Source organism: Betta splendens, chromosome 21 (assembly GCF_900634795.4).
Source record: "Betta splendens chromosome 21, fBetSpl5.4, whole genome shotgun sequence".
Classification (NCBI taxonomy): domain Eukaryota; kingdom Metazoa; phylum Chordata; class Actinopteri; order Anabantiformes; family Osphronemidae; genus Betta; species Betta splendens.
In genome coordinates, this window is record NC_040899.1 from 13,676,105 (window position 1) to 13,699,106 (window position 23,002).

Genomic DNA, 23,002 nt, shown 5'->3' on the forward strand with positions numbered 1-23,002 from the left:
GGAAGCTATAACTCTCGCCATACCTGACATCTCCTACAGGGGTTGAAGGAAAACACATTCTGCAATGAAAAATGTGTGACATTCCCCTTTAAGCTACTGAATCATCCTCACTCTCTGCTGAATCACAGAGTTCCCATTCATGGGTAGCAAAACATGGCTGAGTAGAGTACTGCACTCTGCACTCCATTACTGAACAGTAATGCAGGACCACAATGGATTAGATGTAAAGAATCCCCCTCCCTCCAGCTGGTGAGTCTGATATCATGCAGCACACAGTTAAAAATGTACACACACACAAACACACACGACAGGCAGGCACAAACACTTAAGCACACTGAACAAGGAAAGCTTCTTTGCCGTATGAATGGGGAGCAACAGCTCAATGGTGTAGTGTAGCCTTCGTGTCTGTGGGGTCGACGGCCCAGAGAAGATTAAGACGAAGCACTTCAAATGAATAAGAGAGAATAAGTATGAAATAAGGAGGGGGGTAGCTCAGGAAAACCCGCTGCATTACACTCGCTTTAAGGGAATTATCTCTGTAGGGTCTGAGAGTGGACATGAACACACATACGAAACATCTCGCAGACTAAGCTTCTCATTAAAGTGACATTAATCTGATCAGCTGTATTCACATGTAACTGTTGCTGGTGACGCCTGGGTTTCCTTATGACCACCTTTCCCACGTTAACTCTTCACATTTTATGTTTTGGTGCATCTGTTTTTGCACTAGTCATAATGAGCCACAATCTAGCCTTGGGCGTGTCTCATGGGTGGTCTACACGTGTAGGGTGAAATCTTACATTCCAACCTTCACAAAACTGAATATTTATGGTTTGGACCCCTCGAAGCATTAGCAATGTTATGAAGCCACTTACTGTAAAAGCTGTTGATGATGACACATATTCCGAAAAGTTTAGTGGCCAGAGAAACAAGGGTGGGGTTGAGTTTTTAAAAGGAAGCTGTTTGAAAATAGTTAGTGTCACAGGAATGCGTCACCACAGTCAGACCACATCACAGCTCCCAGCCCCTTCTCACTGCCTGGTTTCCATATGTTCATTTACATCTATGTTAATATTTTATGATAATAATTCTCTCTACTCTTGTCAGCAAATCATTTTTATCATCATTTGTTTTTTGGTGTCTTTGTTTCTCATAATGTGAATGATCGTATTATTATTTTTTTAATTTTGTAACTTTCAAAACACTTTTCATCACATATACACTGTTCTGTTTAAATAAATATTTAAACTTTGGTCTTGCAACCATCACTTTTTTGATAATTTTTTTTTTCTGGAGAACCACTGATCTAGACAAAGCATCTGTTGTGAGTGAACATGTCTTTTCATTGGTCCACCTGGGGATTAAGTTGCAATGATACTTTAAAGTGTTTGTATCATGTCAAAAGATACAGTTTACTCTAGCCTATTTGTTTATATTATGTTAAGTGAAGCTGTACCATCTTAATCAAGCTTTGTGCAAAGCTTTTAAGACATGGCATATTATCAGATTATCAACAATATATAGGGATAAAAATAGAAGGAATTTGACTCTGCCCTCTATTCACATCTGCATATTGTGCTCACTTATTACTTTAGCAAACGATTCAGTTGAACCTTGCATTGGATTTTGACAGACCCCTGGAGTCTGCAATGGAAAAAACATCAACAATAAAAGACTGGGCATATTTAAGTTGACTCCTTTTCTTACCAAAGCTATCGAGTACAGTACTCGGCAGTCCCTACTGTAGCTAGAACTTCTCAGTCCATCGCTGTCACAACCCATTATAAAAACAGTTTGATGGGTTGTCATGGTTGCACGAATGATGTGCACTCTGGAAGGTTGTGTCATAGAAAAGGTGATGAGTGCGAATGAAATGTGTCCAAATAAAAGTTATTCTCAAGGGAGTTTAATCTTTTATCAGCTGTGCTCAAGAACAGTCAATACTTTTTAAAAGAAGATTGAAGTGAATCATCAAGTGACAGGCATGGATGGGGAGTTTTAAACATTGTTACCATGGATTGAGCACATGGTGTGTCATGTAGTTGTTTTGTATTGTTTTCAGAGTGTAATTATTGAGCCCTGGCTTAAAGCTGGTTTCATTTTTTACTTGTATGCTAAAATCATGGGCTTATTTGCCTGTATTACACATGGAACCAGTGCAAGATGAGTGTGGGCTAAACCCTCCAGGCCACAGAGGATGTTGGCAACCAGAACCATCTGTTGTACATGGACTATACACTGTGCTAATCAGCAGCTAGAATAGCTCTCCTGTACCCTGTGCGTCAAAACTATGTCACTATTTACATCTATAAATGAATTGTAAACTTAATGACTTAACATGAGCCTCAGCTGTGCTTTGCATTTAGACACACAGCTTCACAGAGATGCAGACCTGGTCTTGAACATCGGTGTCATGACAACAAAATATGCTAACCCTTGTTTGACCTTTTTGCATTACCCCCTTTATAGTCTGAAGTCATCCAGCAAGAGTGACCTCTTCTAATTTAGCCACTCTTTTCTACCTCTAGAATGGTTGTGACTTATAATCCATACTGTGTACTAAACCTGGAGGGCTAATCAGCTTAATGGCGTGACTCTGCATTTGTGTACGTACAGTTAGTACAGCCTGTGCCAGACTGAGTTATGTGAAGTCCTAACTCAGATGGGGTTTCATTTGATGGGGTGAGGAGTCTCACTGTTATAGTAACGTAAGTAAGAGTTGCTTTTGCATGTGGAGTTACAGTATGTTAATTTTACTGTAGAGCCATTTTCTCATATAAACCCAAAAATAACATCAGAACAGTCAAAGGTAAGTTGATGAGCTGTACTTTAAATAGTCCTTTTTTATAGTTGATAGTTGTATATTGGATGTTAATGTTGAACATTTCAGGAAAGATGGCTATTTTTTATAATAGCAGTATTTGTTATTTTAATAGGGTTAGACTAGTAATTCATTTAAAATATTGTTTGTTGTTTTGACTTTTCTACGCCTTTTGACATTTAGGTGCAGGGTGGCTGGGGCTGAATCTACTGTAGCTCCCTGTGGGGTTTGGCTGACATGCACTGGCAAGATGCACAAAGCTGTCAACAGAGGTGTCAAAGCAGTTGGAAGATTTATTTTTATTTTTTTTTTACAAGCAAGCAAGAAAAACAGATGGAATGGCAGAAAATAAAGTGTGTAAGGAGTAAGAAATAGGTAGGTGTTGTAGACCTAGTGTAACTACAAATACTGTATAGTAGTATAATATATTAAGAAATGCATGCACTGTATTAGTTTATTTTGGCCTTAGCTTCATTCTAGAAAAGAAAAGCAATGCCTCTTTTCTATTTCTTTTGACTTCAATATCAAATTGTGTTCAGATGTTGCATCAGTGTTGCATTTGAATTTTGACATTAACAGGACAGCTTTGATCTTGCGCTGTTAATTCACACACCTTTCATTCCGCTGCAGTTCTCACAGCAAAAAAACTCTTCTGACCATCACATCCACGTGACACATTATATTTACAGAGACCTTTTGCGGCAGCATGTTGTTCAAGTGAGTGAGTCATTCCATCTCCCTTCACAGACTTTCCCCACTATATGACTTCTATCCCAATTCCTGATTTTCACTTTGCACAAGTGGATGTTTTGGCAGCCGACAGGCACAAAAGCCATCGGCTGTCATACCATCTGCATAATGTTTGAATTATGCTGAAGTTTGTTGCTGTTACCTGTCATCATCGCATGCTGCCACCCTCGCCTGTGATCATGTAGTAAACAAAGGCCATTAAAGGATAAGATGATAAGATCAGTAACATGCTGCAGATTATTGGTTCCCATGGGATGAAATTAATAAAATATTCTGAAACGTGCAGGCCAAACTAAAACAGACATGACAACGTTACGTGAAGAATCAAGTAACTGAAAGTTAGATAAAAGTTTAATAAACATTTTAAAGTGTTAAAGTTAACTTCCTTTGTGTTCAGTATTGGACATCAATATTATTTAGTATAAACCTCCACCTCCTTATGTTTTCTTAGTGATGCACATGAACAAATTTTACTGAACAAAGTCAGTCTTTTTATTCCCTGTGGCTGCCATTGTGCACTTCTTAGGTTAAGACACAGGTATCACATTGTGAACTGGATGGACATGTACTGTGAGCGAAGGCTAGTTCTGACAGCTGGACTGATTCATAAAGGCAGTTTTTCTTTTTTACTCTTCACTGGCTGCATTTGGGTGGGTTGCTGCTTGTACAGTATCTGTTCATACCCTGAACAGAAATACAAAATAACAAACCTGTTTATGTAAATTCCCACCTGTACAGAGCTTAATTTGGATGGTTCATTTAATAATAATAATCAAGCTTGTCTACATAAGTGGATTGTCAAACCAATACATTGTGCATTGCAATGACGATGGTTTTGCATGTGATGCTGTGAAGTAGTGAGTGCAGGAAGCTGTTATTACAAGTTTATACAGTTTGAACTAGCTTGGTCCCAAATTAAATGATTACAGTAGTAGTGGTGCTACTGAGGTACTGTCTGACTGTTGTTTTGTCTAGGACGCTTGTTTATTTTGGAGGGGGTTGTTTATTTTTTTCTGACATTTTTCCTACAATGTTTGTTTATTCCTGAAGGTTTGTTTATTCTCAGTAGCCCTTTGTAGTCATTTTATAGTTCACTTGACCTTGTCCTTCTGCTCTCATGCAGACTTATGGACTTTTGTTACAGAACAACAAAGCATTTTCCATAACGGAGACAAAGAACAATCCGGGGCAGCTCATGGTGTTCAGTGTCGGTGGATTCCAACTAAACACAATAAGATTCATAGACAAACAAATTGGATGCAGCGAGAATAAAAACAGGTTTCCGACGCATTAATGAAGGCAGTAAGTGTTCCTCTCACTCATTTTTCTAAATCTGAAATTTGATTCCTAATCAGATTCAAATTAACACACATATCTATATTGTTATATTTGTGTGCAATTTACTTGCAAGGGTTAATTTAGGATGCAAACTTGTAATCGACACTGAACAGAGAAAGGATCTGTGTAAAACGCTCAATGAAAGGCACTTTGTCAGCACTAGAACAGCCCACAGATGAATGCACAACATGTTACTGGATACCTATGAATGACAGCAGGTTTTTCCTTCACTCAATAGTATCTTCACCATGACAGTGGGTTGTTTTGCACACCTTTTCTGTGTGACCCCTCATTGAACACACCTTGAAGTTTTGGCCTGACCTCACAGCTGCAGGTAGATCTTATGTTTTGCGTTTGCTGAAAATCAGCATTCATTGCCCTGTGTTGAAAAGTTACAACACTTACTGGCAGCTGAAAACCCAGTTTTGTCTTCCTGCTTCACAAATTGCTGTAAGAGGCTGCATGATGCGCCAGGCTCATTTAGGAATCGGCAGCCTAAGCATTTTGTTCCGGGCTAAACGTTAAACTGCTTACCAGTAGCCGTCTTTTAATTTATCGCGATTGACATCTGCCACCGTGTTTGGCTGCTCATGTTGAGCAGCGGTGGTTGTTACTGAGAATGCAGAGTCTGGGCAAAACGCACTGAATCAGGAGCTGTTTCCAAAAAGATTTGCAGCTGCAGTAGATTTTGTCACAGACTTAGCATCTCAGTGAAAATGAGTCAGGATGAACCACATAATGCAGATGCTTTGCGACTACTGGGAAGAAGCAGTGGTCATTTCAGGGATCCCTAAAACAAGTCATTTCACTTAATTACAAGAATGTGTTTAATTGCACACATCCAACACTCCAAGTAACCTTCAGCCTCCAATGTCGTTATTAGCGCTCACATTATTTCTTCTGCAACTGATCGTGGAGCAGACATGACAGCGTCCCCAGGGCACAGTAGTCATGGTTGAATGATTGATGCATTCATTGCTGCTAAATTTGCAGCACCATACAGTCGTGCCCGCAGAGACTAGGCTGTATTAGCGTAGCCTGTCCTCCTCCTCTTCTGTTGCGTTACTTGGTCACAAGATACAGGAGGAAGCAAACACAAGGTGAGTCATAGCAACTCCCAAGTCACTTACATAACGAATCTTACACAGTATTAGCAAAACCCAACCAAGGTTATGTATATTCAATGTGTTGACGCTCCTGTTTTGTCTCTGACTTTTTGTTATTCTTAACATCGCTGCATTTAGGTCACATGGAGTTACTGTACTGTACCGCTACATGCTGTAGCAGGGTTACACAATGCACAAGACTGTGGCTAACATTCATCATTCATTCATTGGTGTTTTGACTTAGCAGATTAAAATAAGGTTCATCTGCATGCACAGCGTAAATATTAGTGGAAGTGGGAAGAGACATTTAATGTCATGTCACATGGAAAAAAAATATGTAAATTATGGCTAAATGAGAGGAAGGTGACTCCACTGCAAAATCCTTGTGGCAGGTTGGAGAGGTGTAGAGCACTTTGGTGGGTGATTTGAATGCAGATAGTGGACTCTTTCTTGCTCTCGCTCACCCTCTCTCTCACACACACACACACACACACACACACACACACACACACGAACAGGACACCGGAGGATGCAGGAGATGGAGAGTGTCTTTTTTCCAACCTAGCTGCCCATATGTCCATGCCTGACAACATATGGTCCACAACACTGAGCCCACAAGCTTCATTTAAAGGGACAAGTAAGTCTTTGGGCATTTAAAGTGATGCATTAACTCAAAGAATCTAATTAGTTTGAGAATTATAATAATGTTTACGATGTAGTTTTACTTATATATAAATCCTTATCTCCTTGTTAGGTGGTGCTACTGACACAGCCTTTCTTTCCTTTGACCTTTAAATGTTTGTCACCATTGAAGAGCAGGACACTTGGGCAGCGTGAGCAAAGTAGCTTGATTTGAATCGGTGTAGAAGCCTGCCAGTCAGGTTCAGTCCGGACTGAACCTTGCCAGTGTCACCTCCATTTGTTTGTTTTCATGATACCCATCTGTCCTTGTGCCTGTAAGTGAGGAGTCACAGGCACTAATGTGAGCAGACAATGGGTCAGCATCTGCTCCTCTCTCCAGTGCCTCAACTGCTGGTCCGTTTTAAACTTCGTTGTGTGGTTCCTGTGGTCGGATTTTGAAGGGTGCAGGCCCACTGTTCCTTCCTATTGACTTTTAAATAAATGAATTATAATTTACACATCTACGTGACATACTATATATTTATGATGCTTTTTTTTTCTCCTGCAGCATTTTCCTGCGTGTGGCGATCGTGGACTGCAGATTCAGCAAATAAAACAGCTTTTCCTTTGATGAATCATTGAAAGGGTGAGTACAGTACTGGGTCATTTCAGGCCTTCACCTTGTAGTTTGATTGATCCAAACAAATTGAAAGGTGGATCGTTCTTGAAAATAATGACCAGCAAGATACACACTACAGTACATACTGCATGCAAATGCAGCTTTCAGGCTCACGTCTTTCAAAGTAAAAGTCAGCATTAGGATAGAAATGGTCTCTTGCCTTGTCAACATGACAACACTATTAGCACGTACCTGCAGTAAGATGGAGTGGTCTCACAGACACATGCTTCTGTGGCTGATAACACAATGAGAGCTCACATTACCCGTTGAGAAATTTGCTCATAACGGTGGTGTAAGTTGATGCAACCTCACAGCACCTCTTGAATTCAGCCTTGTATTCTGTACTTTATGCAGTGTTCATCAGTCCGTCTTTTGTCAGTCTGTCTTTGTTCTCTGTGGTCTTGGACTACAGCTCATATCTCTGCTCCAGTGTGGCTATTTTTAGAATGGCTCAAATATCAGGGGATCCTTGACTCTCCCTCCATCCCTTTATGTCTGTCTTTCCCTGTCTCCTCCGTTTAGCCTCAATTTACTTGAAACTCAAAGAAAGAAAAAAAACACTGCTCTGTGGAGTAAGGATCATTAATTACAGTCCATTGAAATACGGGTGTGCAGTACAGTAAGTACCCAGGTGCCATTTTGCTGTAGCATCCCTTTCATCACTGGGAGTTTAAAGTCTGTAAAGGTGTTTTCTATCTTGTGTGTGTGACTATGGAGAATTGATGGAAATACAGTAGTCATGCATGTGGTTGTACTGGGTTTTTGTACTAAGTTTTGGTGTTGAAAAGAGGGGACATTTTGGACCTTTTCCTTTTGAGCACTAGGGGTAAAGAGCTGGTAGGGAACTGCTAATGTAGGTAAAGGAGGAGAGGTCTCTTGAGAAGCTTCTGATCGCCATACGTAGGTGGAGTACTCAGGTGGTGGCACTGGTGATTGTCTTCAACAGGACTCTTTTTGTTTGTGTGTGTCTGTGTGTGTGCGCGCTTATACTGCAGAGCACTTATGGCAGCCTCCCTCCTGTAGTCTGCTTGGTTGGAGACGCAGTCTGTGGCGCTGTGCCCCCCAGGCTTCCACCTCACCTCCATTATTTTAATGAATATTAAGTGCAACGCTTGCAGGATAGCCAACACTCGTCCAGCTAGAGTGCGATGTGCTGCTGCCAGGTCGCAGAGTAGGACTGGACTCTGACAAGCTCGTGGCACCCCCGTGCATAGTTAATTGTGCAGACCAGAAAGTTGCTGAGGCTCGTATTGTAGATTCATCTTCGTCACAACACAAAGGTGGTAAAAGGGAAGTAAAAGGTAGTCGTGGCGGAAAGATTTGTGCCTGAATCAGCCAAAATGTCAGGTAACCAAAACAAATCACATTTTGTGGTAGTGGCAATGTTGCAAATGTATAAATGATTGTGATATATTACATGATAGCGTGTCAGGTATTTACTGAGAAGGAGATGAAAGCCATGTGCAATAATACAGTGGACAATATATTAAATCACATTTTTACTGTGGCTTAAAAAGGTGGCTCCATCCAATAATTGAATCTGTGCATCACCAGGAAATAGGCCAGCCATATTTCATCTGTGTCATAAGCAAATAGTTGCTTGTACTCAGAGCTGCACCAATGAAACGGGAAGTGATGTCTGTTTCTACAACTGAATTTATAAACCAGGATGAAATGTTTTGGTGCCTGACTATGCCAAAAGGTTATTTGTAAGTATTAAAAGGTATTTATTTCATTATGTAGATGGAGCGTAGAAGGTCTCGTTCCCCGTCAGAACCGTGATTTGATTTATTTGCTTGGTTTTTCTTTCTTGGTGAGGCACACGCCGGCTGACACATCTCAAGCTAAGGCGTTTCAAAATGCTGCATCAGTAAAGTCCTCTACTAACATTGTAGCTAACCCTCTGGTCAGAAATATGCAAAATCTTAGACTGGCCTACATTAGTGAAGGGCTATTAACATGGCTGCTCAAGATCGCCCTTGCGTTTCCACATAAGATGGAATAGAAGAGCAATATATAAACATACATAAACACAATTTTTTTTAGAAAACTGGTACAGTTATAATTACAGCAAATTACGTGAAATCCTACAGCTAGAGATAATTGGATGACTGCAGTATGAAAATGTAAAAATCTAGTGATTCTCAGCTAAGTTCTGTGGGTCATAAGGCGTCTGATGATTGTCACTGGTGCTAGAGGCATCTCTGGATGCAGGCAGTTAAAAAATATTGTCATATTCAGATATGGCAGTTTTATTACTCAGTAATATGCGCTCAGACTATTTGACACAAATTGTAACAATTGGTTGCTAAGGGTTGTATAGACACGTCATTGCTTTGTGAACTGTGTGTCACAGTCACCACTTTTGCTCCCACCTAAGACTATGTTGTTAATGAGACTAAATGAGTGTACTGAAATACAAAAATAACCGTCTTACTGCTTCGTGAACACCCACATGGACTTATCTCTTTCACCTCACGTCGTATATTTGTGTTGTGTCTCTCCCTTAATCTTATGGTTTGGCTCCTGTCCCGATCCACCCAAGTGGATCTGACTGTTTTGGCAGTGGTTAAAAGTGACTGATTTAGATCCTCAAATTATAAGTAGAAAGCAAACGTGGTGGTTTTTGCACTTGTAGATGAAGCTGAAATGTGTTCACCGAAAGCAGGTTTAAGGTGAAACAAAAAAAGCAATAGTATTATTAATATTTTGCTGCAAAGAGACACAGATACTGTAATGTGGTTTCTATTTAAAGGTCACCGCTGCTTTTTGGAAAGCTGCTGACTCACCCAGTCAAGCAGTCATGTGAAAATCAACATCCAAATGTCTTGAAATGTTTTTGATTGATTTAAGTTGCTGTATTTGTGCTCATTTCTCTTCTGATGCTCTCCCTGGCAGCCGTAGAGGTTCACAACAGTATTCCACTAATTAGCAGGTATTCATATTTAAAATCCACGTGGACTCTGTGCTCTCCCATACTTGACACGCTCCCTATGTTGATGCGAGTCTTGCTTTTTTGCATCCTGGCTGGCTGTCATACCAAAGCACAGTGTACTGTGCGTGTACAGGCTTCCCTCCAGACAGACCTGTGACCAGAGCAGAGAGGGATGGAACTGATGTCAAAGCGCACGTTTGTTTGGGAACCTTGAAGTGGGAGTGAGGACCAGATGTAAAAACAATGTGGTCACTGAGGCGAAACTGCAATAATGATTACTATCGGTGATAGTGTAGATTCAACCAAGCAGAGTAGGTCTGGTTACTGTCTAAGTGACATCTGTTTAACACTGTACAAAATGCAGATGGGAGAAGGGGACAGTGATTCAACTTTCTATTATTACAGTGGAAGGGTTGCGTTTACTTATCTTGACTGTAACATTGCTTTTGTATATGTCCTGCACAATTGATGGCCCAAGGTGTCATGTAGTCCTGACCAGTTGTCTGTATGCTTAGTTTGGGAATATATACACATGAGAAAAAATGCAGAGTATCTCTATGGCTACAGTGTGTGTAGATTAGACTATAGTGTCTGACTAATGATAGGTCTCTAATGCACAGATATCTATTACTGGTGTTTATCTTTAACTGCAAAGCAGCTAATATTGATTTTACGTAACACAAATGCACCGGATTACATTATATATTAACATCCCTCAAGTCTATATATGAAATAATAGTTTTATCAGTACAATTAAATGAAACCAGGCATAACGGGCCTGTTAGGCTTTGGACGTCTTCACATGCAAGTGGTGCTGCATGTGTGGGGCTTTAGAAGGTGTTTATATAAATACATCAGAGGGTGGTGTTTTTCATCACCTTTACAAAAATAACTGATGCAGCAAGAGCACGTGCTGAACTCAGGACTAACATGCGGGGGACTTGATGAAACAGCAACATGTACACTTGTTTGCTAGATTAGTAATGCTAACACATTAATTACACGTCCAAACGCTTTATTAGCAGATACATCATTTGTATTACTTCATGATATTATTCAACCACCGTTCTGGATTCTCATGCAGAGTAACAATAAAGAGTTGACATTTAATGAGTAATCTTCTTATTTTGGCTTTGTTAGCATTAGTGTTTGTAGGCTCCTATTGCAGTTTTTGTACATTTAGGTACAGTTGGAAATATATTTCTACTTTTCAGAAGCGCTGAGAGCTCCAGAGCCTGTGCCTCCCACGGCTCACAGTGGCAGAATAGTGAAAATACCTTTCCTTATCATGCCCACCATGCAGAAGACTGCATTTATTAATATTTAATGATACTGTAATCTAATGTTCAGCTCATGTGTCTCACAAATATCAGGCTATTAACATACTTTTATGCAGGGTCCTGGAAGTATCTAGGTGAAAAACAAGGAATATTGTTGCATGTTAGAGCTGCAGTGTGTTTAACCCAATGTATGTACTGTACTGCTAGAGAAAACGGACTGCAGCAGTTGTTGTTACAGCTGGAAAAGTCGTCCGTCACTGGTTAGAAATGAGGAGCTGCTTTTCTGTCAATGCCTGTTGAAGTTAAAGACCCGTTCAGAACTACAACCGCCCCAGTTGTTGTAAATTTACATGTACAATTTTATCTGTAAATGATGCTAATTAATACCAGCTTGACAAGGATGACAGCAGTTGAGATTCGACATCCAATGCATGCAAGGATTAGACACACACACACACACACACACACACACACACACACGTACAGTAGTGTACAGTATAGATACTCCTGCTGCAGCAATAATACAAGTCCATTGTGCATGTGCGTCATAGTTATGTTACTCAGGGGCGTTATTGTGTGGATATAAAGTCTAGATGAAAGATCATAGTCTCATGATTCCTGCTTTTTCTGGTGACACGGTTTGTTATTTAAGGCCCCTTAACTATTAAAGATAGCTTTGCTGTTCCAATACACCATCTTCCTGTATGGTCTGGCATTGTAGGGCCATGCTGAACCTTCACCCCAGCCACCGAAGGAAAAGGTTGGGGTGACATTGGGTATTTGTGTGCAACTGATGGCTTATATTGTGAGACCAGATCCAGCTATTGCCAGAAGGCCCAGAGTCCTTAGGTATTTTGGATGTGTTGGACAATAATTCGTAAGATTTTATTACTCTCTGCTATTCTCTGCTATTCTCGCTGCTCAAACCTTCTCAAAGCCATTTGTGAAATAGTAGCACTGAGGGTAAATTTAAAAATCTCCTAACCAACCAATTAATGTGCTTGAAATGCTGCCTCCTACTTTATAAAAGTTTGGAAGGAACATAAAACAAATCAATCAGCATAAATTAGCCTCACACATGCTCTATGCCTGCACATGAATTTAGTTCTCTTTAGGTGAGTCACACACATCAAGTTTTAGTCTGAACACATTTCCTTTCCTTCCTCACTGCTGTCACCACATCACCTGAACAGCTTCAAAACCTTGCAGGCGCAAAAGGCTGTGATTTGATCTTCCTCACCTTGATCAGATTACACACTGGAATTAGTGTAATTACAGTTACTGCTGATTAATGGGCATGCTATAATTAGAAGTCTGGATATAGGCAGTAGACTGGTTTAGAAGGAGTAGTTGTGCCATTGTTGAAATTAGTGTATGTGTGACTAATCGTTTAACTTGTGTGTGCGTGTGTGTGTTTAAAAATGGTGGAGAAGAAGTTCAAGTGTCGATGACTCACTTAAAAAGCAATTATATAAATAATATTTGACTCATGCTGAAATTCTCATAGAAACCATCTGTGTTGATCTGGTTTCATAAAAGTGTCCAATGAGGAAAAGAAATCTTGAGGTGTTTGACTGGAAGTGATTTGCGTATTAAATATGTGCTATAACATTTGTTTGCAGAGAAACATCAAATCCTTACTGTTATTGTTCGTAGCTACTATCTGGGGTTTTCTACTTTTATGTGGATCTTGGTACAAGGTTTACTGTAAGTAGAATAATGTGCAGTTCAACACCACCAGTGTGGTGTCTCATCATCTTTTACTTGCTTTTCAATGGAATTTGACAAAGTGTTCATCATTGTAAAGCGTGTATGAGTTCGATGAAATATGAGATGAAATATGAATCTCTTTACTATATGACAATGAGTTGTGTCGTCCAAATTCACAGGCTTTGTCACTTTTTCCTTATCTGCCACAGAAAAAGCTGTTCTATTCATTGTGGTGATAAGTGATTCCTGCCATTCTACTCGTGCTTAACTGAGTGAGGTGCAGTCTTTGCAGAGGCCACATGTCAGGAATGAAGATGAAAAGCTTTCAAAGGTCCCCACGCGGAAACTTCTGTGGCAAATATCTTTCTTTTTTATGACTGACTGGAATACAAGTCCTGTGGTGGCACAGGTTTAGAGGCTGCTTCACTATCACAGATGATGACATATTCTGAGATTTGCCACTTTACGCCTCGACGAATAACTGATTGACCCACACCCCCCCCCCCCCCCCCAGTGAGCAGTCAATACAAACAAGATGGATCAGTCCTCCGAGCAGCCAAGGGAGGGTGGGAGCGAAGGCGTAAGAGATTGACCTGCAGGATTTCAAATATTAATAGAGATTGAGTGTATAGTGTATCAGAGCGTGCATGCATGAGCTGCTTGTGCAGGGTCTCTACCACACAGCGAACCAGGGAGCAGGGTTAACCAGGCAGAATGTAACAGCAGCTTAATGGACAGGATGGCTAGGATACATTACGCAGATGCTACAGCTACCTTGGTGCCAGGGCTGTAGTTGTAAGCCGTACTTTCTCTCAACATGTCCACTGCCCCCCTCCCTCCCCGCTGGCCTCTCTCTCCTTACAATCACAAAAGTGAACAGAGATGATCTGCATTTTTTTTTCTCCAGCAAGTATTTACTTTTAGCGCTCCGGTGCTCCGTTGTGTGTATTTTATTGGCTCCGTTGAGGGAATAACACATGTCATCTGTCTGTAGGGATGTTTTCCCCCTGCAGCCCTTCAGACATGACTGCGTCATGGCATGAATTCGCCGTCACATTTTTTCAGGAGTGATCGCCATTATATAAGAAGTGAAATAAGTGGCGTCGCCGTGCCAAATGGACATGCTGCAGCACACGCGCGCACACCAGCATGCGCACATATATCCAAGCGCTCCAGCTGGTTGCTTGGCACTGCAGCGCGTGTCATACCGCTTGGACAAGACGGTTGCCAATATGTCATGTCTTTAATAGCCAGGTTCATTATTTGCGGATTAATTTGGGGAACAGAAAGGGGAGATGAACTAAGAGTCGTTTTTTTTCCCCTTCAAAACATTGTCAGTGTTCTATCATGTCTTTTAAGATGAACTGTTGTATGAACAGACTGCTGGGAACAGAGTCAAACACCTCGCAGGCACAGATATATTTGGTGTGCCCAGTAGTGTTTTTCCCTTAATTCACCTGGCAAAGCAAACCTCTCTTGACGAGGCCCGTAGATGTATCTGTGCCATGTGACCGTGTTGGTATTAAGGTCCATGCGGCTCATCCATTGCACCGTAGAGATCTTCCTTCATGCCTGTGAAGTTTGCTGATAAAATTAGCACAGCAAATTAGCACCGATGAGTCATTCATTACCAGCTTTGTGTATGTTGGCAGGAGGTGGGCTGTTGTGGGCTGCCTTTGCTTGTGCAGGTCTGATATTTGCTGGAATGCAAATGCTGTAAACAAAATATATGTGTGTCGTTTTTTTTATTATAAACAGACGGTTGTGGTCATAATTATTTTTCACAGCTTTTCACATCTAGTTACAGTAGGTAGTAAACAGTTCGTTTGCTGAGTTTGTTGAGCTGTTGCAAAGCAAAATCAAAAAAACTGAGGAAAACCTAAGAAGAGCTGGACAATCGCAACACTCTGTTCAACTATTGACACTGAATTTATAAAATATAGCCAGCTTTTCTATTATGGTTACCAGTAGAAGTAGGTTTATGTTATCTCCATGGAGAGAGGAATGTCTTGTTGCATGAAGATTTACATGGGATTTGGACGGCCAAGCTGTCTTCATAACCCAGTATGAACAAAACCATTTGAAGTTTAAAAACTATGCCTGAACTGAAGACACAGTGTGTCTGAATTAGATGTAAACACTGCAGAACAACTACTCATGTGACTCGGAGCACAGCTGCTGGTTGTCATTAAGTGGAACTGCCTTCAACAGTTTATTTGTTTTTGTCACTCTGCGCTTCCAGTCGTGCACATTAGGAAATGTTTGCGGGCTTTTAGCGGAGCGGCGCGGAGTCGGGGGAGTAGACGGCTGTTTTTATTGTACCCTGGGCTACAAACAGAGGTTTAAGGTGAGTCAGGCGTTAGTGACTCAGCCCTGTGATGGTCTGGGGACCTCCACCCTGATCCATCCCTCAGCCTTTAACTGGAAAGGCTGCAAAGGTAACGGACGGATAGAGAAACTGATTGACATGCTGACAACTCTTATTTTGACTGACTTACTGCACTATATTAAATTTAGTTTATAAAAAATGTATGACAAAAAGCCTCCTCTTAAATAATGCATACCTAAATTTTTAGGCATGGTATAAATGTATTTTCAAACCAACAAACATTGTTTCTTCTGCTTTTTGGCCGCAGACGTGAATGTAATCATGGAATGGATGGAACTGATGTTTTGTCTTTAACATGGCGCTCTCTTCGCTGGAAAGGAATGCATTTCGTTGTCTCACTCTGTCTCCTCCTAAAACGTCTCTCTTGTTATCTGCCGCCTGCCCCCATTTCTGCTTCTCCCCCGGGTCACCGTTGCTGTGTTTTTTATTTTTTTTGTTTTTTTTTTTGTCTGCGTCATTCTATGTTATATGGAGTAAACATCATTACCTTTGTGTCTGTTTGGCTGATAAATGGATATAGAGAGGTTGTAAATAACCGAGAACAGTCCTAGTTTGTATCAAATGAGCACCACCGAATGTCCCGGGGCAAGCCATTATCAATAAAGCTAAAGTTACGCTACGCCTGGGTGCCGTCAAAGGCCCTGGGTGAGCATTAACAAGAACCACAACAACAAAAATCAGCCTTGGCAACCCCATGACCTAATTGTCTGTTCATGTCAAAATGCTGCTGCCAACAGTCTGTTTGCTTTTGCTTGTTTGTGCCACTACCCACCTTTTTTCGGATGTTTCCCCAATATGTCATTTCCTTTCAAGCTGTGCTGTAGTCTCCACTCTCACGCGCCACTGTAATTACAAGCACCATTTGTGTGTGGTGATATCAACGGTGTATTGTGCCCCCCACTTCTGTCCCGAGGACATTTTCGCTCCCAGTCATACCTTGTGTGGCTCGTCAGCATTTAACTTTGTCTTTTGTTCCTTTTTCTGTCTCATTTTTTTTTCTATTGTGTCATCATTGGAGCATGACTGCAACCCATTCCATTGTTAGGAAACTGGTTACATAAACCTGGCCTTGAGCATTTTATCACACCAGTGCCAGCCTGTGATGATCCCCGCACAGTGCATACATGCACTTTAACCATGGTGTAAGCATTAATTCCGAATTTGGGATTTAGATTTTAGGTCAAAAATGAGAAACTAACATGCAAGACATGAAATACAGGCTCTTTATGTAAGTGTAGGTTTAGGAACGCTTCACTTAGAACAAAATTGCTCCAGGACAGATGAATCTGACCATCATAAAAAAATGTGACCCAGAAAGTGATGGGCAAGCTCAAAACGAAACGTGGAGGACAGAGTGAATTGTTACTGTGTGTCACTGAAGTTAAGCAAGCCTACCCATGATGCTTTGTAGCACATCTGTGTCTCGGGGGGCTCCACATTACCTCGCACATCTGCTGCTTTCTCTCCGCCACAAACATCCCAACTCCACGCGCACACGAGCGCCGACAGCCATGCAAGGTTATGTTTGGTTTGATTAAACTGTCATAGGTGAAATGATTATGTGCTTAAAAAGCGATGATGGAGGACGTTGTCTAATTGAGTGTTGTGTCAATCCAGTGACTGTGCCTGGCTTTCAGACTGGTTTGCAATAGCTTTTTCGACAGGATCGCTACAGTCATGTTCATAGTCAAATCACAGAAAGAGACTGAATTACTGTGACTTGATTTGAGTTGTCAGGCCAGACCACATTGCGCAACCGGGGGAAGCAAAAAGACTGAGGTATGTGTGGCAGCTTATTTAGCATTTCCCTCTGAAGTTCTAATGTGTTGTTTCCTGTCGTGAAGCGTCCATGCCTGACAACACAGAATTTGGAGTAAATGGAGCGAATCTCCAGAGACATAGTTAACAGGGGCGAGCGTCTCCATTTTAACTCTAATGTAGTTTTCAAGGTGCACTTTGCCGATTTCTAAACATTCATTTTGTGCTTATTATTGAACAGACTCCACTAAAGTAAATTAAAGGTCATGTTTCACCGTGGGTCGGTGGAAATTGTTTCTACTGTAGACGCAACACCAATCAGTAAGAGTCTAAACATTATGATGGTTCCAGTTTCATACAGCCGAGCACTTAGCTCACAGCTGCGATACACAAACTTTTTCTGTCAGAATGCTCTTGTTCAGATAGAAATATAATTTAATCTCTCCCACTTACACACATTATTAAACACACACAACCTGTGCTGTAGCTTCCTACATAAAGTAGCTGTATAGTATTATTCACAAGTCACACACAGCTGAGAATTTAGACCTAAAAAGGGAAAAAACATTTTTTTTGTCTTTTTGTGAAGTCAAATTCACATATTGACATTTTTGTCAAATGTATTACATCTTTTCCAGCGTCTGCAATGAAATATTTCTCTGACAGCATTGCGGTGTTTTTGGGGCAGCATTCAAATAGAGAAATTAGTTCATTTTTTTTATGAAATGGTGACCTTCAGGGAAAAGTTGAAGGCACTGTATGAAAAGGATGAGTCATCATCTGTCTGTTTCAGCTCCGTAGGTGACGGTAATCTATTGATTAATCACAAACAACATTTGCGATATCCTGTAAAGGTGGAATGTTTGAAGGCTGATGTTGGCTTACCTCAATTTCTTATTTGTCCTATTTGATTCCCTGTTTTTGTATTTTGTACTTTTGTATATTTAATTGCTTCTCTTTCTCAAACTAGTCTAGTAAATATTTGAGCACTGTTGTAGCTACAGAGTTTGTTTTGCAGAGTTTGATACTTTTTTTTCTTTTGTCAGATGTGTTTATCCAAAGCGAATTAGTACAAAGCTAAAATGTAATGGTCTTCTGTCGGGCACAGAAAGCCTCTTTAGCAACATCTGAGTTGTTTGTGTTTGAACTGTCAGTTTGTGCATCATCAGAGCCTGATGCAGGCTTTGAACATGGTTTGATCTTGGCTGGTCCTGTTCTCCATCGTGCTTGGCATCTGCTAATGGCAGAATTTTCATTCAGCATCCACTGCGCCACCTTATACTCCATTCCATCCTATATGGCATGTTCTCCAGTGACAGGGATGTTTATGCTGGTTCGTCTCCACAGCTCATCACACTGATGTGACCTGGGATATTGGGGTCTGTTGCTGGGTTGCTCGAGCCCTCTCTGTAGTCAGTGACACTGTGTCCTTATACTCTGTTTCCTATCTACTGGTTTCTATTTAAAATTCTCAACTGTAAAGCATACAGAGGTGTTGCATACACCACCAATCCACCCCTCAACCTGGCATCACATACAATACAGCATGTGGCTCTTGGTCACACAGATTGATCAGTGTCCCATCTTATGACACTACACGTAAATTTTGTTGCCAACTGCTTCTCTAAATACAGAGAATGTTGAAAGGAACCTGACATGGAAGAGCGATACTGTGTCCCCCCATGTAATGCTCTGGTAAGAACTGTTAGTTCAACAACCTTCAAACTGTATATACCCTTTATATGAGAGTTTTAGTAATTGTACAGTATGTCTGTGTTCACAGCTTTAAACACAGCGAGCCTTTGTTTTCAACTTTCATCCTTTTAACAGTAAACAAGCCAAACCAAAGGGTCCACGAGGCATAAATGGCAACAAATAGTTATTCAGGTCTTCTCTAAACACTCAATTACATATTTACATTCGCTCTTAGTAATAGTTGTCCTTACAGTTAATTAGGAACATTACATTACAAATCAAAAGCACACTATGCTTTCACTAAATAATTAAGAAATAACCCAGTGGGGGTCAAAATCCGTCGGAGCAGAATAATTAATAATAAAGCTGAACCTATTCTGTGATTGTGCGTATTGCCTGAAATCCCTAACTAAACTAAAATAGTAACCCTTATGTAACTGTGGCCTTTGCCTGGTGAAAGATGTCAGATGCTGTGCTGCAGCATAATGGATTTAAACCTTGCTCAGATAAAACAATGCATAATGAGAGCAAAGCAAGTTGCTCCTCATTAGCAGATTGTTTTTATTAGAATTGAATAGATGGATACATATGTGAGGGTTTGGTATAATGTGGTGCATTTTTTTGTTGCCTTTGTTTCAGTTGTGATCGTTCTTTGAGTGCAGTACATCATGTACAATATGTTGTCAGCGGTTCTAAAGATCTCCTCACCTGCAAACCAAACACGGCGGCTTTGTGGAATTTGCAGTTGTCAACAGCACATTTTTGGGGAATTGCCACGGGTGGAGGCAGTCTGCACACAGACTGCAAGCAGAAATTTCAACAGAGATGTAGACAGATAGGAAGCGCCCAGTGAGCAAGTCAGACCTGCTTTGTTCACTGGTCCATAGTGGAGCGGGCTTGGGGCAGCCTTGGCCAGATGGCAATCCCAGAAAGGTGCTCCACCATTTTATCTTATTGATACTGACTCACTGCCTACGGCATGTGTGCTTTGTCTGGACCTTGTGTATTTCATCTCCTTAATGGATAGCTGTAAACTCGCATTCATCAATAGAAACTACCCTTAGTGTAAAAATGCTCACACCTGAGTGCGGCTCTATGGATCTGTGGCCTTCGATAGTCGGCTGCAGAGAGCAAAACGCCCCGTCATTTGAGACGCAAAGCAGTGAAAGGAAACAGCCATGTTTGTGTTGGCATGCGTCAGACAGACCAAAGAGGACGTAAATGAAGAAAGGAAAAAACAGTGGAAAGCAAAGGAGTCATTGTGAGGCAGGCCTGGCAGAAGGATGGACACTCAGGCACACTCACATCTGCCCATTGCCCATTTTTCATTCTGTGGTTTCTGGCTTGGCACAGATACTAACAACACTAGCTGTCACTTATAGTAACATTGACTTCAGTAGTATTGTTTCATTCCCTGGGTCACTTTCTTAGAAGTGTGATTAGTAATTGCTTCTTGTGCAAAACGATACAGCATGTTTAAGCTTGGCTTCTTCTGCTGCCTAAGGTTTGTGTTCCTCTGCTTCACATTGTCTCCAGGCAGCTACTGTATTCGACATCCAAGCAGGGCTTGGTTTGAGCAGACCTAGCGGAGCGGCTGGGGACAACCAGGGGTTGTAATCCAGGGGCAGAGGGGATAAGACGGTCACGGTACCAAGTTGTTGGTGCACTGACTACCCCCCTCAAACTGTCTGGGAGATTTGCCACATTGCCATAGATCTAGCTTCACTTAGTCCCCAGAGTGTAACATGGAAAAGTGTTAAGGCTGCATCAATATGAATGAGAAGGGGGGCAGCCTTTTTCCAGGGAATCCAGCTGGCAGTTACACAGATGTGTCACCAGTGATAAAGAAGAGCTTCTCCTTTGGTTCCTGCACACAGTCCGTTGTTGTAGTTTGACTTATATGTCCCTGAGTTTGTTTAGGATTGAAGGAAATAGATTATATTTCATGTGAAGCCTTACTTTACATACATATATTTGATATACTGTAATTCCCAGATATACTTTAATCCCAGTGTGCTGTACACAAGTAGTGTATTTGCTGCTCCTCCACCAACAGTCCTTGCTGATAAAGGCTTCCTGCAGATTGCTCTCATTTCGCCAGGTGTTCGATTTGATCCTACTTTAGTGGATAACCTGATTTTTGACGTCGCGTCATCTCCTACACACGCGCACGCGCGCAGACTTGTGCACGTGTCGTGGCCTACTTTTCCAGCACCTCGTCTGTAATCCTATCTGCGACCACTGAATAGCAGCAGTGTTGGAGCGCCCGAGCCACCATTGTAAAAGCAGAAGCTCTAAAAGAAAAGGGCTCTGTGGGCTGGATTCAGTCTCCATCTTGGAAGCGGTTAATTAGTTTGAACTCCGCATTCCTATCCAACGAGAACGAACCCGGCAACAGGGGGACACATCGGCATACACAGACATACATAAACAGGCATTGGCGCATTCTCCCATAATTGCGGCTAATTCTCAGACAAGCTCATGTACTCACTCCTCTCTTGGACTTCTCGGCCTCTAGACCATAATGAGGACTCAGGTGGTGTTGCTGGACTCTGGCTCTGGGTGGTGGCAATGCAGATGTTACCTGGTGACTCTTCGCCTTCCTCTGTCTGCGTTTTGTGAGCGTGTGTGTCTCTGTGTGTGTGTTTGTGCGCGTCTATGCTTTTGATTGCAAGCCAGCTGCGTTGGCCAGCTGCCCACTTTACCAAGGCCTTGGCAGCTCCCCAGATGCTTGACCCAGATAGAAACACCAACAGAGGAGAGGAACGCACACATGCGCTCTCTTTGATGCGCATGCACACTGAGATGAACACCTGCGTGGGCACCCTCCCTGCAGAGATGCTCGCGTAGTCCCAAAAGAGCAGGTGAGGGAGGAAAAGCAGAGTTTGGTGGCTTATTTTTGGGGTGACCTCAAACCCTCCTGGTGTGTGAAAGTGTTACCACTGTTGTCGTGTTGATGATGGGGGCATGAGTTTGCTGAGCAACTTTCAGGCCATGAAGTTATTTGCAAATTGTATAAAAATCGGGAAAGCACGATTGTCCTGACACTGGACACCTCTTTTGGAAAATATTGTCACTGGGTTTTGTCATGTGATAAAGAACTGGAAGTCAAAACACTGAGCTCCTGATTTACCAGCTGGTCTACAGCCTCAGCTATCCTACTGAATAGTTCCTGGATTGACAGCATTAATTCAGCCGATTTTTATGTCTGTCCTCCATCGGTGTGTAACCGCTGAAGGTACCCAGTATCTCAGACTAGTGGCCTCTCGTGGGTTGTTACGGAGCGACTGTTGGAACCCATGTTGATACTGGGCTGCAAAACCAGAGGTAGAAGATTAAGGTCAACATCGTTTTTTCTTGCTCTAATCTTGATGATGTCTTCAGCCTCTTTTTTTTTATTTAAACCTTTTTAATTTAGCCTAATCTTTAAAGCTCCAGGTATCAGTACTGTATAATAACCTTCACGTTATAATAATAACAAACGTGACAAAGCTACAACATGTTAACACCCGTCTGTGAAGTTCACTGCTGCTTTTTATCGTTTGCAGCTCATGGTTTTTGTTTTTTCCAGCCTGCAGCTTTTTTTCCATCAAGCAGTAGCTGAACTTAAAAGCTTCATCTACTGCAGGTTGTAGAAAACTTGAATGCAGCTGAGTCACAGGTTTGCAAGGTCAGAGAATGCCTGTGAAATCAGGAATATTATCACTTATTAAAGGCAGCAGTGGTTTTCAGTGGTTTCAGAGCAGTTGCGTTATGGTGCTGCTGCAGCCTCCCAGTATGCAGTCCAGTAACGACTGACCTTTTAGCCAGCATGCTTAAAATCCCCTTTAAACCGTCCGCTCCCATTGACGTACAGTATATGTGTGCATCCAGAGGTGTTTTTCTGCAGTCACATGGGTGCCTGCATGGGTGTGTGTTGG

General features: G+C 41.6%; 1 protein-coding gene across 4 annotated transcripts in view; it reads left to right on the plus strand.

Annotated features, from left to right (window-relative positions):
• The window catches only part of adarb1b (adenosine deaminase RNA specific B1b), an 82,023-nt gene that overhangs the window by 21,033 nt on the left and 37,988 nt on the right, over nt 1-23,002 (plus strand). For 3 of the 4 annotated variants that reach the window (XM_029137422.3, XM_029137425.3, XM_041068959.2), the window contains one exon: nt 7,205-7,282. The gene's annotated coding sequence lies outside the window, so the exon portion shown is untranslated. Of the gene's footprint in view, nt 1-6,625; nt 6,653-7,204; nt 7,283-23,002 lie in introns of those variants that run through there. The other variant, XM_041068960.2, reaches the window with a different exon arrangement.